Source organism: Rhinolophus hipposideros (assembly GCF_964194185.1).
Source record: "Rhinolophus hipposideros genome assembly, chromosome: 17".
Lineage (NCBI taxonomy): Eukaryota > Metazoa > Chordata > Mammalia > Chiroptera > Rhinolophidae > Rhinolophus > Rhinolophus hipposideros.
Window position 1 is genome coordinate 30128065 of NC_138063.1, and position 15443 is coordinate 30143507.

The following is a 15443-nucleotide window of genomic DNA, read 5'->3' on the forward strand; positions in this document are numbered from 1 at the left end:
ACCTGCCACACTTAGACATCTGGGCAGCCGCCAATGGAGGGTGAAGAGGGGCCTTCCAAGGAAGGGAAACCAAAGAGGAAAAGGAATGAGGGTAAAACAGGCCTCGAGACAAAGGAGACGGGATAAGGGGCGAGACGTGTCCAGGTGTCCTCATAGAGCCCTCGTGTGTGTGGCTTCCCTGCTGGCCTGCATGCTCCTTGGGACAGGTTCTGTGTGTGAGTTGCTAAGCCAACACTTGCCCAGAAATGAGATGACAAGGCCCTCAGCTTTCTCCCTGAGCTCTTGAGAAGTTAAGGGCGGTGGTCATGTGGACAAGGAGAGGTGGCAAGCTCCTTACACTGTGTTCAGCTTTCCCTTGAGGCAAAGAGCTGGGAAGACAACTAATTTCATTCAGGGAACAAGCCTAGATGGCAATGATGAATAAGGCACAGCGGACCGCCTGAAAGAAAAGATGGGCTATGCTCACGATGGGGTAACTAACACACCTGCACGTGTGTGAGGGGTGTGGGGGTGGGGTCAGGGTAAGAAGTGGCTTTGTCTAGGTTGTTGGGAACTACCAGGGAAGAAGCTGGAGATTTGCATGGCCACATCCGGGGGACCACAGGAGCCAGCTGCTTCGACTCCACTGCAGTCAGGCCACAGCTGAGCAGCTCACTGCAGCTCGCCATTGGTCTCTGAGCTAAGGCCTACCCTACTGGCTGGGCCTGGGAGCAGCTGAGCTATCTGGAAAAGCTGGCCTGCTGTAATATCAGAGGCTGGAAGCCGGCAAGGAGAAATAGACTGTGGCCCTTTAAGTCCTACCGAGCACTTCTAAACTCGATTACTAAAATTCTATTTTAGATCCTTCAATATGCACTTGGGAATAAATTAAAATTTCTTCACGAGGAAAATAATTGAAAGCATCCTGGCTGTTTGGGGGCCTGGTGGCCAGGAGAAACCATTCCTGTGGGTGTGGCCATCGGCTTTGAACAGTGGGCTTCCAGGGACATGTGGCATATAGAAACATCCCCATTCTGCAGGGCAACACTGTCTTCTACATATTTAATCAAGTAAGTTTAACGGAAACCCCTGAAATGTAGCTTTTAAATCCAACTTAAAATATCATTTTGTGTGTGAAACGTTAAGAAGGAATGAGAAAACATTTGATAAAATGCTGACTACCAGCAATAAGAAGGGATGTTACGACTTGCAATGCCCCCACGGGAGTGCTGGGGTGCCCACTCTTCCAAGTATTGCAGGACACCTAGCCAGCATCCATTCTCTCTTCCCTGCTCACCAACAAGACTTTGGTGTTTTTCAGGCTGGCAATGTTTCCACTGTATCAGTCACCTCCCAGGACCCTTCGCAGATAAAGCTGGCCATGTGACTCAGTTCTGATCTTTAGTGTCATCATTAAAAAGAGACAGACCCAGCGGGCCATGCCTTTTGCCCTTTCCACTTCCTGCCTAGAATGTGGACATGAAGCCTGGAAAGGCAGCAGAAGCAATAAAGCCACATAAGGATGGCATCACGGAAGATGGAAGAAGGAGCCTGAGACCTAGCACTGGAGAGGCAGCTACCCGTAGTCAGGCTCTAAGGCAGGAGGCATTTATCGGAAGGCCGGATTCCCTGGGAATCATCAGCTCTGAGCCCCTCACCTATACAGTCCCCCTCATTCTAGGAGCATAGAGAGATGCCTGGGAAGTCCCAGCCCAACTAGAGAATTTGTGCAAATGAGAAAAAGACGCCTGCCTCTGGGAAGAGACAGCCGCATGGCAAACATCTTGAGAAAAAAGCACCACTCATCTCAGCTCTCCCCTTGCAGCCAGCAAGCATGTGCAGCATACAATCTGCACAGATCTACGTGGGGGTTGTGAGCCTGACACATTCTGGTCCCCATTCACGAGAACTCAATTTACACCAGTGGGCACACCCACACACTCCTCAAGTCAGGAAGAAGTAATCCACGGCGCATCCTCAGATAACGGGGACAGCTGTCTCCATAGATGACACTGCATGTTTTCAGAGCACTTCCACCCACTTTGAGAAGGAAAGAATCAGAATTAAAGTGATATCTGAAATTGAATTATTCGATCTCTGGATTTCATCCAGGAAGTGTTTTAAATGCTGTTCTTCATAGTTAAAATAGACTCCACCGGATAGTGCTGAGCACTTAATTGCCTTGGGGTCCGTTCCACCTGAGATCAGGGAATCGGTCATGTGAGACTGTCCAACTCTCTCCTTCCCTCTCACAATAATCTACAGCAGCACGCGCAAGGGCACGCCAAGGTTCTCTGTGCCCGAGAGCACATGTCCATGTTCAAAGATGACAGTCATCAATTCTGATCCATTTCAATCATCTTTCTGGGGTCAGCAAGTGTGACCTTCACTATGTCCTTCACACAGTTCTATAAGAGAGTAACTGTGTGCGTCCTCTTCGATAAAGCCTTTCATACCCACTCCTTCTTCATTCCCACAACTTCCACCCTGAGCCTGACCCCTGTTCCCCAGACTCCCAACACAAGCCTCCTGCTTCTAGTCTCTGCTCTTCCCAAACCCATCCATCATACGCTTGCTAACAATCTTTCTCACACACCCATTTCCTAATTGCAATGCTTTGACCAGAAAGTCAATGGTTATCCATTGTTTGGAATTAGAAAAATAGGAAATTGGTTGATAATGAAAAGGGGATAGAAAGTAGAGGCTAGAGAAGAAAGAGTGGTCCTGGTGAAAGACCTATAGAAGGCGAGGAAATGTTAAATGTCCCTCTAAAGGCATCAAGAATAAAGGGGTAATATGTGATGGGACAAAGGTGGAATAGGAGTTGGGAAGATGACAGGAGGCAGCAACCCTTCTAGGAAAGAAATCAGAAAAGTTGTTCTACATTTGTTAGGAGATCAGACACATCCCCAAAACAACACCCAAACAAGAAAACAAATTACCAAACTTTTTGACATATCAACACAGGGCCTACATGAAGGAAATGACTTTTTCTTTACAGTAATAAAAGAAGATGTGAACAAATGAGAAACATTATATTCCTGAATAGGAAGTCTCAATGTCATGAAGAGGCTCAGTATCTTTCATCTAATATAGTTAAATTAATTCTAATCAAAATTCAACAAGAATTGTTTTAGGAATTAAAAAATATTCTAAAGTTAGTGTGAAAGAATATATGTGTAAAACATAGATAAGTAGAATTATATACAATATTTACTCAATCAGTATAAAAACTTATAAAACTGATATAATTAAAATATAAAAGGGAGAAATTGACCAAAACACAATTATACTAAGGGATCTAAATACGTCATTGACAGCTATGGATAGATCATCCAAACAGAAAATAAATAATGAAATATCAGCCCTTAATGACACATTAGATGAAATAGACATAATTGACATTTATAGAGCACTTCATCCTAAAACATCACACTATATATTTTTTTCTAGTGTACACAGAACATTCTCAAGGATAGACCACATACTGGGACATAAAACTAACTTCAGCAAATTTAAGAAGATTGAAATCATACCAAGCATATTCTCTGATCACAAGGCTTTGAAATTGGATATCAACTGCAAAAAGTAAGCAGGAAAAAAACATAAATACATGGAGATTAAACAACATACTTTGTAAAGAACAACCAGGTCAAAGAAGAAATTAAAGGAGAGGTCAAACGATACATAGAAACAAATGATAATGAAAATACATCCTACCAAAATTTTGGGGATGCAGCGAAAGCAGTTTTAAGAGGGAAATTTATATCATTACAGGCCTGTCTCAAGAAACAAAAAGAATCCCAAATAAATAACCTCATGTTACACCCTAAAGAACTAGAAAAAGAAGAACAAATGAAATCAAAAGTCATCAGAAGAAAGGAAATAATAAAAATCAGAGAACTAAATGAAATAGAGAAGAAAAAGACAATAGAAAACATTAATGTGACAAAGAGCTGGTTCTTTGAAAAGATTAACAAAATTGACAAACCCTTCGCTAGGCTCACTAAGATAAAAAGAGAAAAGACACTAATTAACAAAATCAGAAATGAAAAAGGGGAAGTTATCACGGACACCACAGAAATACAAAGGATCATCCAAGAATACTATGAAGGACTATATGCCACCAAATTCAATAACCTAGAAGAAATGGACAAGTTCTTGGAAACATATAGCCTTCCAAGGCTGAACCATGAAAAACTGGAAAATCTAAACAGACAGATCACTAGTAACGAAATTGAATCAGTCATCCAAAACCTTCCCAAAAGCAAAAGTCTGGGAACAGATGGCTTCACTACTGAATTCTTCCAAACTTCAAAGAGGATTTAATACCAATCCTGCTCAAACTCTTCCAAAAAATTGAAGAAGAGACAGTACTCCCTAACTCATTTTATGAGGTCAACATTACCCTGATACCAAAACCTGGTAAAGACAACACAAAAAAAGAAAACTACAGACCAATATCTCTGATGAATACTGATGTAAAAATCCTGAACAAAATTCTAGCAAATTGAATGCAACAATGCAGTAAAAAGATTCATCACGACCAAGTGGGGTTCATCCCCGGGACACAAGGATGGTTCAACATCTGCAAATCCATCAATGTGACACATCACATAAACAAAATAAAGGACAAAAATCATATGATTATATCAATTGATGCAGAAAAAGCATTTGACAAGATACAACATCCATTTATGATTAAAACAGTTAATAAAATAGGTACAGAAGGAAAATACCTTGACATAATAAAGGCCACATATGACAAACCCTCAGCTAATCTCATAATTAATGGTAAAAAACTGAAGCTCTTTGCTCTATGTTCAGGAACACGACAGGGTTGTCCCCTGTCACCTCTGCTTTTCAACGTAATGTTGGAAGTCCTCGCCAGAGCAATCAGGCAAGAGAAAGAAATAAAAGGCATCCAAATTGGGAATGAAGAAGTTAAATTGTCACTCTTTGCAGATGACATGATGCTATATATAAAAAACCCTAAAGACTCCACCAAAAAGCTATTAGAAACAATCAACAAATAGTGTAAAGTTGCCAGCTACACAATCAATGTGCAAAAGTCCATTGCATTCCTATATACTAACAGTGAAATCTCAGAAAAGGAAATTCAAAAAAATTCCTTTTGCAATTGCAGCAAAAAGAATAAAATACTTAGGAATAAACTTAACCAAGGATGTGAAAGATCTATATGCTGAAAACTACAAGACATTTTTAAAAGAAATTGAAGAAGACACAAAGAAATGGAAAGACATTCCGTGCTCATGGATTGGAAGAATCAACATAGTTAAAATGGCCATATTACCCAAAGCAAAATACAGATTTAATGCAATCCCCATCAAAAATCCCAATGGTATTTTTTAAAGAAATAGAACAAAAAATCATCAGGTTTGTTTAGAACCACAAAAGACCCCGAACAGCCAAAGCAATCTTAAAAAAAAGAACAATACTGGAGGTATCGCACTCCCTGACTTTAGCTTGTACTACAGGGCTACAATAATCAAAACAGCATGGCATTGGCAGAAAAACAGACACATAGACCAATGGAATAGAATTGAGAACTCAGAAATAAAACCACATAAATATGGACAGATAATTTTTGACAAAGAAGCAAAAAACATACAATGGAGAAAAGACAGCCTCTTAAATAAATGGCAGAATTGGAAAGCCATGTGCAAAAGAATGAAACTGGACTGCTGTCACCATGTACCAAAATTAATTCAAAATGGATCAACGACTTAAGCACAAGACCTGAAACAATAAACTGCATAAAAGAAACATAGGTACTAAACTTATGGACCTTGGGTTCAAAGAACGTTTTATGAATTTGACTCCAAAGGCAAGGGAAGTAAAAGCTAAAATAAATGAAGGGGACTATATCAAACTTAAATGCTTCGGCACAGCAAAAGAAACCATCGACAAAATAAAGAAGCAACCAACTGAATGGGAGAAGATTTTTGCAAACAGTGCCTCCAATATGGGGCTAATATCCAAAATATACAAGGAACTCATGCAACTCAACAACAAAAAAAACAAACAACCCAATTGAAAAATGGGCAGAGGACCTGAAGAGACATTTCTCCAAAGAGGAGTTACAAATGGCAAATAGACATATGAAAAATGCTCAACATCACTAATCATCAGAGAAACGCACATAAAAACCACGATGAGATATCACCTCACCCCAGTCAGAATGGCTTTCATCAACAAGACAAATAAGAACAAGTGTTGGAGAGGCTGTGGAGAAAAAGGAACCCTCATACACTGTTGGTGGGAATGCAGACTGGTCCAGCCGTTATGGAAGGCAGTGTGGAGGTTCCTCAAAAAATTACAAATAGAATTACCATATGACCCAGCAATCCCTCTCCTGGATATCTACCCAAATATTCTGAAAACATTTATACATAAAGACACGTGTGCTCCAATGTTCATTGCAGCTTTATTTACGGTGGCCAAGACATGGAAACAACTAAAATGTCCTTCGATAGATGAATGGATAAAGAAGTTGTGGTATATATACACAATGGAATACTATTTGGCAGTAAGAAAAGATGAAATAGGACCATTTGTGACAACATGGATGGATCTTGAGAATATAATTCTAAGCGAAATAAGTCAGACAGAAAAAGCAGAGAACCATGTGATTTCACTGATAGGTGGCATATAAACCAAAAACAACAAAAGAACGAGGCAAACAAATGAGAAACAAAAACTCAGAGACACAGACAATAGTTTAGTGGTTACGAGAGGGTGAGGGGGGATGAGGGTGGTAGATGAGGGTAAGGGGGATCAAATATAAGGTGATGGAAGGAGAACTGACTCTGGGTGGTGAACACACAGTGGGATTTATAGATAATGTAATGCAGAATTCTACACCTGAAATCTATGTAACTTTACTAACAACTGTCACCCCAATAAACTTTAATTAAAAAAAAAAGTAAAATGAAAAAAATGTATAGCATTTGCAGAATAGCTAGAATGATAGAACAGAACAGAATGATAGATGCCATGTTTCCCCAAAAATAAGACAGTTGGACCATCAGCTCTAATGTGTCTTTTTGAGCAAAAATTAATATAAGACCCGGTACTATATTACATTATATTACATTATACCCGGTATTATATTATATAATTTTATATCATATAATATCTGGTATTATATCATATCATATATCATACCATATCACATCATATCATATCACATCACATCATACAGGACCCGGTCTTATGTTATATTAAAATAAGACCAGGTCTTATATTAATTTTTGTTCCAAAAGATGCATACAGCTAATGGTCCGGCTAGGTCTTATTTTCAGGGAAACACAGTAGTATAGCAAAAGTTCTTGTACTATGGTCCAGGGCATTCCAATAAAGACACTGAGATTATTAGAGAGTCACAATTCATTACGAAAGCCCAATTTCTAATATGGAATCAAATGAAGTAACTTAAAGTAACAAAACAAACAGCAACAGAAAAAAACCAATGTGGCAGGTTAACATCGTGACAGACTGGATTGACTGATACCTTCCTCCTTAAGAAGAGAGAACACAAGTTTGTGTAGAAAAGGTGAAGGGTCAGCCTGGTGGGAGTACGTTGCACCCCAAGAGACCCATTTGTTGACTAGACTCTCAAGACATGATCAGTGATAGTTCACGAAAGCAAACCCCAAACAGAGGCAGGAGAAGAAGCTGAGAAACCAGCTCAGTCCTCCAACAGTCTCTTTCTGATTGGCTGCTTGTCTTTCCATATGTATTTGTTGCCTCTCCTTGATAGATCTCATTTTCTTAAACATATTTCCTGAGTGCCTACTAGGAGCCTATCCCTTGAGTGGGAACATTCCCATGAAGACTACAAAGAGTGCATACTCTGTGGAGGGCCCCTTGACACCAATGATCAGTCCTCGGGCCACAGCAAATAAGGGTTTCTGTCTCAAGTCTCTGATAAAATAAGGGTTTCTGTCTCAAGTCTCAACCTTCCACACCTCTGTTCTCTTCCTCAGTAAATCCCAAGAGCTATCAGGGAGGAAAAGATGTTGGGAGGAGACGCCTCTGGGCTCAGGCTCCAGGCACAGGATACAAGACTAGGATTTGGCTGCAAGTGAACATGGGAACAACTGTCTCTGGGGTGAGACAGTCACCCCAGCAAAAGAGCAGAAGTGAGGCCGTGTGGGGAAAGCCCTGTGGAGCTGCTTCTGAACATGATCCTTTTCCAAATATGTCCAGAAGTGTTCAAGGGAAAAGAACTTGCTTCTTTAAGGAGGAGGGGGTACCCTGGGAAGAAGCCAGGGTCTATTTTGCTTCCAGAAAGCCTAGTTTGGTTAAACTCTTGAGCAGAACCAGCTAGCGACACTCAGCATGTTGCAGAGCCCCTCTTTCGAAGCTTCAATGATCAGGGAGCCTCTAGGATGTCAGTAGTTGCCCTTCGAGAAATACTGTCTCTAGAGAAATATTTCAGGCTTGAATACCATGTAGGGCTTTGGTTCAATTTTGTTTTTGACTCAGACAAGAAGCCTGCAGGGAGAGGGGGAGGGGTGTAGGCAGCCAAACTGCTGAGAGAGAGAAGTTGCCCTCTGTAGAAAGAGATGCTATCAGAGACCTCTTAGAGAGAAGGGGCAGGAAGGAGGTCTCCAAGACAATTCAACTCCTTTCTCCCAAGTTGTCTAAAGAGGGGTGAAGTTCCAGCTTCCAGGAAGACAGAAGTGAGCCCCTCTTTAGGAAGAGGTTTCAAATAGGCAGCACCCAAGGCCACAAGAGTTACAAGATTTCTGAGAAGCACAGAGCAGATAGTGATGGTTCTCTGCAGCCCCAGGCAGCTGGTGGTTGGCTCCCTGGGTCGGGTGTACTCTCTAGAACCAACCAGTTTTAAGAGATAGGGCCCTGCAAACACAGCCACTTCAAGAGGCAGAAAGTCACTTACAATAATAGGAATATCTTCTAGAACACTGAAGCCAGATATTTAGGTCCACTGGGAGGACCCTTGGTGCAACACCAATCTTTGATACAGAAACGGATGACTACATGCCTCACAGGGAGGAAATGTGAAAGTCAGATGTTAAGACAGAACCAAGTATTGCGTCCCATGAGTATTTTAGAATCTGTAAGCAAAGAAATAAACTTGATTCTGAATGGTTATCAAGGGTGAGTGACCACCACGTCAAAGTGACCACAACTGATTTGATTCAATATCCTGGGGAACAGTAAAATACCATAATTCCCCTTTGTAATTATTCAGTTTTGGAAAAGAGAAGAAGGAATATTCAGGCAGCAGTTAGGAAAAGGTGGAAAGGAATTTTTAAATGTTAAATAGTAGTCAGTAAGCTTAGAGACTAATTTAAATTCTCACATTGGACTCTCAGGAAAGTCATGTGCCAAAGGTTGAGAAAATCAACAGTAGAAAAACTGATTGGCCTGTTAACACATCTATGTGGCTGCGTGCAACACACAAGCCCATTCACCCCTGTTGCACTGGATCCACTCAACAACCCCAGGAGGTCAAGCACAAAGGATCAGCTCTGGTTTCTTTCTCTCCCTTCCTCCCACAGGGGAAAACAGGCTCAGAGAGGTTGACCAACTTGCTCAAGGTCCAGAACAAATGAAATTTAAAATTGCAAGAGCAAAGCATACAGGTCATTGGTTGGGGGGAGTTTTTTAAAATGGCAAGATTTAAAAATCCCCAAGGAAAGAGCATGAGGAAGTGTTCACAGCATAAATTTGAAAGTAGCCAGAACAAAATGGTATCCAGGGATCACACGGACAGACGCAAGAGCCCTGAAGGGTAACTGAAAATATCCGTAGCAGCAAGTCATCCAGGTAGGTCAGCTGGGACCCATTCATTCAAGGCTGTGTGACTCAGCAAGTTACTGAACCTCTCTGTGCCTCCGATTCCTCTCTGGCACCTATCTTCAGTGTTTGTTGTGAGGATGAAATGAGACAGTAAATGTAAAGCAGTGACAGCAATGCCTAGCCCATGGGAAGCACTACAGAAATGTCTGGTAGGGCCATTAGGACAATATCACTGGAATTAATACATGTAAAATATTTATGACAATACCTGGAACATAGTGCTTTCTAAGAATTAGCTTTTAACTATTTTCACCACTAATAACTCTTTTTTTATCAGTTTTACTCTACTGATACTGCATTTTAAAAACATATGGTCTACCAATGTATATTTTTCACAACTAATGCATCTACCACATTTACTGATCAAAGGGGCCGACATAAAAAGGAATGTCAAGATCAGCTCCGTGTCCCCTCCCTGAATATGGGAAAGTATGGAGACTTGATACTCAGTTTAGTTTGCAGAGCTGCTTTACGGGGACCTGGACAATTCACACAGGGCTTTGTGAAGAACTGAAAATAGCTCCTGGATGCCATTAGAGTCTGTGATGGTCCCCAGACACATGGAACCCCAGAGAGGGAAACAGATGCCGGAAATGATCGTGCCTTGAGTGCACTTAAGGTCTCCTTGCAAAGGAGATGGCAGACAATGTCTTGGTTTCTGTTTTTTAACAAGGAGAATATCATGGTGATTTCCATATGCCCCGTTCCCTTCTGAGACTGAAAGAGTAGACTCCAGGACTAATAGAAAGGGGAGTTCTGGAGAAAGATCAGGTGATTCTCTTCCTATGCCAGGAGACACAGCTCCTCCATGACCAATGGCAGAATTGCAAACATGAAGTTACTCACTGGGAGAAACTTAACAGCACTCATCTGAGGAGGAAACAGGTCTGATCAACCAACCAACACTTTCTGAAGAAAAACCAGAAAATGTAGTTTAGTTAGAGCAGCGCTTTACAACTTGGGGGAACACAGAAGAATCTAGAGGTACTTTTAAACCATGGTGATACTTGCGGCCCCTCCTCAGAGATCCTGGAGTGGGGCACAGGGTCACCGATACTTAAAAGATCTCTCCTACAACCGGACTCTCTAATTTAGACTTTCAGAAGTCTAAAGGATTTGAGACGGGATTGTTGGATGAGTAGAAAGTTGTTCCTTCAAAAAAAAGGAGAACAATTTAAATATAGGAAACAAAAGGCAGGGATAAGAGTACATTTCTTAGGATAGAAAGGCAGTAATAGGATCCTCCTCCCGCCCCCATTCCAAATGCAGCAAGGACTGGGTCCTGCCATTTTTATGAATGGTGCAGGATAAAGTCCTGACAGCTATAGACAATGCAGGAAGATTTTACTGATGTTAAAATGCGCCTGACGTGCCCAATAAATCCCAAGTTCCTCCCAGCACTGGGAACCGAGCTACCAGGCACTGAGAAATGGTCCCTCCACCCTCAGGAGTAATGCAGCTTGGGAGGCTCTGGGGTTGGACGCAGCTGGCTCCTGGGGACACGGCCACACATTATGCCACAGCTAACACCACACCACCAAATCATAGGGGATGGTTCTTGGAAACAGAAACTCCGCTCCACACAGTCCTGGGGCTTCTGTCTGTGGCACAGCATAATAAGGAGGGCCAAGGTCCAGAGAGGGGCCATGTGAAGGCAGCAATGTCCTTGTGAGAGGACAGTATGAAACGAGAAGGTTAAGGAGAGGGCCATGCTCAAAGCTTGTGGAGGAATGCAGTCCAGGCAGGTAAACAGGACTCATTTTCAAAGTATTCCTGAAATGCTGCCACAAAGGATCATGCCTTCGACTTTTCTAAAGAGTAATTTCACAAGAAACAGAGGAAACAGCCTTTAAAAAGTAGATCATTCAGCACACAGAACTTGCCACCCCAGAGGGTGCCGTGACTGAAAATAGAAACTGGCTAAGGACATGATTTATTAAGGGGACTCTGCACGTCTTGGAGAATACCGCTAAGTTTGAGTGCACTTCCATGAAAGGCAACTGACTTCTCAAAATGCTTTTCAGCATCACCGTCACAGACCCTCAGTCTGCCTCAGCAAGGCACTAGTTCTAGAAATGGTAAATCATCCCTTACTCCCTGCTAACTGCCAAGAGAGTGATGCCACAGGATATTTTCAAAACTGTCTGGTGAGAAAGTGACAATACCAATGATGCCATGAGACAGATGTCAGAAAGATGTGACAACTATGGAATTTTCCTAAGTCCTATAACAAGAGAGCCAACAATCTACATGGGAGAGCATGAAGGAGAAAACCAAAACAACAACGAAACCCACCAAGTGTATACAAGGCTGGAACACCTTTAGTTAGGAAGAAAGTATCTGAGGCACTTGCCAGAATAGGCTTGCTTCATTGTTACGTGTAGGAAAAAAAGCATTAATTTCCCATTTGAGTCTTGGATAGCAGAGGCCAACTGTAAAACAGTTATATTTCCAAGGTTAATGTAGTTTATCTAGTACCCTCACCAAGACATCATCATTTCTGAATTTCCTTAAAATGTCACAGCTAATAATATCTGATACATTTAGAAACTTCTGAGTAAATGAAGTTGAACAAATTTCTCCATATCCATTCTGGAGCTCCCACTCCATGATAAACTCAATGAATCCGAGGGAGAAAGACATTATAGGGCCGCCCCCAAAGGGAAAGCCAAGTCTCCGTCTTCCTTCTGGTCTCCTCTTCCACCTCACACCTGTCTCGGTTTGTCGGTAACTTGGGATGTAAAAGCTTCAGTTTGGGAGCCGGAGGAACTGTGCTACCCTGCATAGGGCACACGGGTTGGAAGGCCACTTCCTGCGGCCAAGTCCATGAAGGGTACAGCCCCTTACCCCCAAGGGCTTCCTGCGCTGACATCTTCCTCTGGGGTCACTTTATCTCCCATGGGATTCACCACGTCTTAGACCAACAGTAGAAACACAACATGATGAAATTTAGCACAGGATTTCTGTCTTTCTTCACAAAACATAATTAAAGTCATCTTACTAAAAAGCTATATATATATTTCCTGCTGAGAGAAAAATAGATCCAGTTCCAGAAACTATTTGGAAAGGAAATCCAAAAGCACATCTTTCTGTTCTTATCATTTCCGTTAAGTGGTGACCCAGCCTTGGATTTGGCACATGAATCTTTGTTTTGGGGCGGGGGGGGGGGACTGGAATCGTTATAACCATGCCCTGTAACTCTGGTAAGCTTTCTGACGGAAACTAAAACTGATTCCCTTTGCTGTGTGCTGCCTTGTGAAATCTATTTCATGTTATTTTTGTTGCACTCTATTGTGTTTAATGAAAAACTTCTCATGAACCAGAATTCGGAAGTGGCTGTTTATAACTGTGTTTTATGGAAATCACAGTCAAAGATTAGAAACAGAAGTAAAATTGGTTATATTTGCAGTGGTAACAGGCACATAATGGATTCAACTCTACAGTGTGTTGTGTTTTAATCCTAATTTGCATTCTCACTTTTTGTAACAGTTGTAAATTAGCTCCTGTTTACATTTCCCATCCCCACAAAACAAAGGTATGGGCTCTTGGATCCCAATGTACAGCAGTCTGGAATCCGTTTGGTAAATTTTCAATATATCACTTTCTTCTTATGCTCTCACTTTATACAAACTAGGCAAATATTTGTCATTTAGCTAGGCAATAGAGTATTTGAAGAGGTTACCACCTCCTTTAAGCAAGAATGGAACTTCGGGCTACTGAGATGGCACAACCAAGACACTTGTCACCATCCACAGTGGGACAAGAAAAGGAGGGAAGTAGGAGAACTGTCTATTTTGGGTCTTCTCAAGGAAGCTTTTCATCTTGCCATTTCCTTGGGAAAAATGAAGTCAGAAGTGCCTTCCCTGACAAATTGTTACTCCCCTTTATTCCTCCTACCTCAAGTCAAGGACCAGCCTCTCTCTGCCCACCAACCTCCAAGGGTGATGAGCACCCAGACGAGGCCTTGAGGGTGCAGCCAGCCAGATGAGCCCACAGGGGAAGGGGCAGGAGGAAGAAGACCAGCCAACTAGATCAGTGGGCTGGAGGGTGGAGTGAGTGAGGTCAAGTGTGGGGTAATTCCTGGCAACCAGAGACTGCTGTTGTAACCCAGCAGGGCCAGTCTTCTGCCAAATGCCAAGGCTGACTTTAAGAACTGAAGGGGACACATGGGTGGCACTGCACCATGTGTTACCAGTCCTGGGAAAGTCAAGACACAAAGACACCGAAAGCAGGTGTCCAGCATCACTTTCCTAAGTGTCATTTTCTAAAGAGGACAAAAGGGGGTCTACTTTCAGCTGAAAGAAAGGACTGATTTGGCATGATTTTCTGCATTAGATTCTAGTGGTTTGGATTCATAAATAGGAGAAAGCTGTAATTCTGACTTGGGGGGATTCCTGAGGCTGGAGACAGTTTAGACTCACATCCCCACTGAGACTGGGCAGAAATCGACACCAGGGTAAAAGGTCTACTCGGGAAGAGCAGCATAGACGCCCAGATTCCTGGCAGGAGTTTTAACAGGAAGTTGACCAATTACAGCTCCCCTGCTTGCCTTGTTGGCAACACACAGCGGTGACAGGCACTAACTGTATCACTTGGCTCCTTGCCTGAAGGGCACTCTGGTCCTGAGGTCCTGAGACACATACTTTTTGATTCAAAATCCGTGCTCAACTGGCAGGTCAGGAAGCCTGACTCAGGCAGGTTTATACTCACCCCAAATGATGATAAACAGAGCAACAGGTGGAGCTAGAATTAATTCATAAGTTCTTGAATGTTCACGCTAAATTATACTTTACAAAATGTTTTCTCATACTCCTAGTTCCTGAGAAGAGAGGATAGCCTTAAACCTGCTTTAAAACTATAACACACCTAGAATCACAAGGATTATAAAATAAACAAACAAAAAACCTAGTTCTTTAAGACATATAAAGAAGACCCTATTAATGCAGCAAATCATTAGAAATAAAATCTCCAATCCAGTATGTTGCAGTTTCTTTATCAGTGTCCATTAATCAGGACTTTACCTTTGACTCCCAATAACTTCATGTAGAGTGCTTTCTATCCAGAAAAGTGGATATAACATCTCTGTTCAAACTACCACAGCAGCAATGCTGACATAATTCTAAAACTTTACGAAAAATAAGAAATCTAGATGGATTCTAGATAGGATACTACTATAACTCTGTGGCTATTTGGAAACATCTAGAAAGTTGCGTCACGCTGATTCACCCAGCGATTATCCAAAGAAATGTCATTTGGATCACTGCCTTAGCAAGAGAATCATGTGGTTAGAGCTGAGGTTCAAACTACCACTACCAACTCTGATCAATGAAGGTAAGAATGATCAAACACATACCCTCGATACAGTCCCCGTGTTTGACAAATTAACAACTCTACTTTCCTCTAGTTGACGTCAGCATCTGCCAGCGTACTATGCTAATATTTCTGGGTTAATCTTTTTGTCTCTTCTTCCGGGCTATTTGGGTCTTTGAAAGCTCCTTTGCCTAATGGTGTTAGTGAGCTGCTATCCATCTTAGCTGTTAAGTCCCTTGCTCACTCAGCATACCCCTAGCATGTGGCACAGAGCACTATATTAAAGGTCAGATTTTTATACT

The 15443-nt window shown here is 41.9% G+C and overlaps 1 protein-coding gene across 9 annotated transcripts in view; it reads right to left on the reverse strand.

Annotated features, from left to right (window-relative positions):
- The window catches only part of FHOD3 (formin homology 2 domain containing 3), a 430821-nt gene that overhangs the window by 47223 nt on the left and 368155 nt on the right, over window positions 1–15443 (reverse strand). The gene's annotated exons all lie outside the window — the stretch shown is intronic.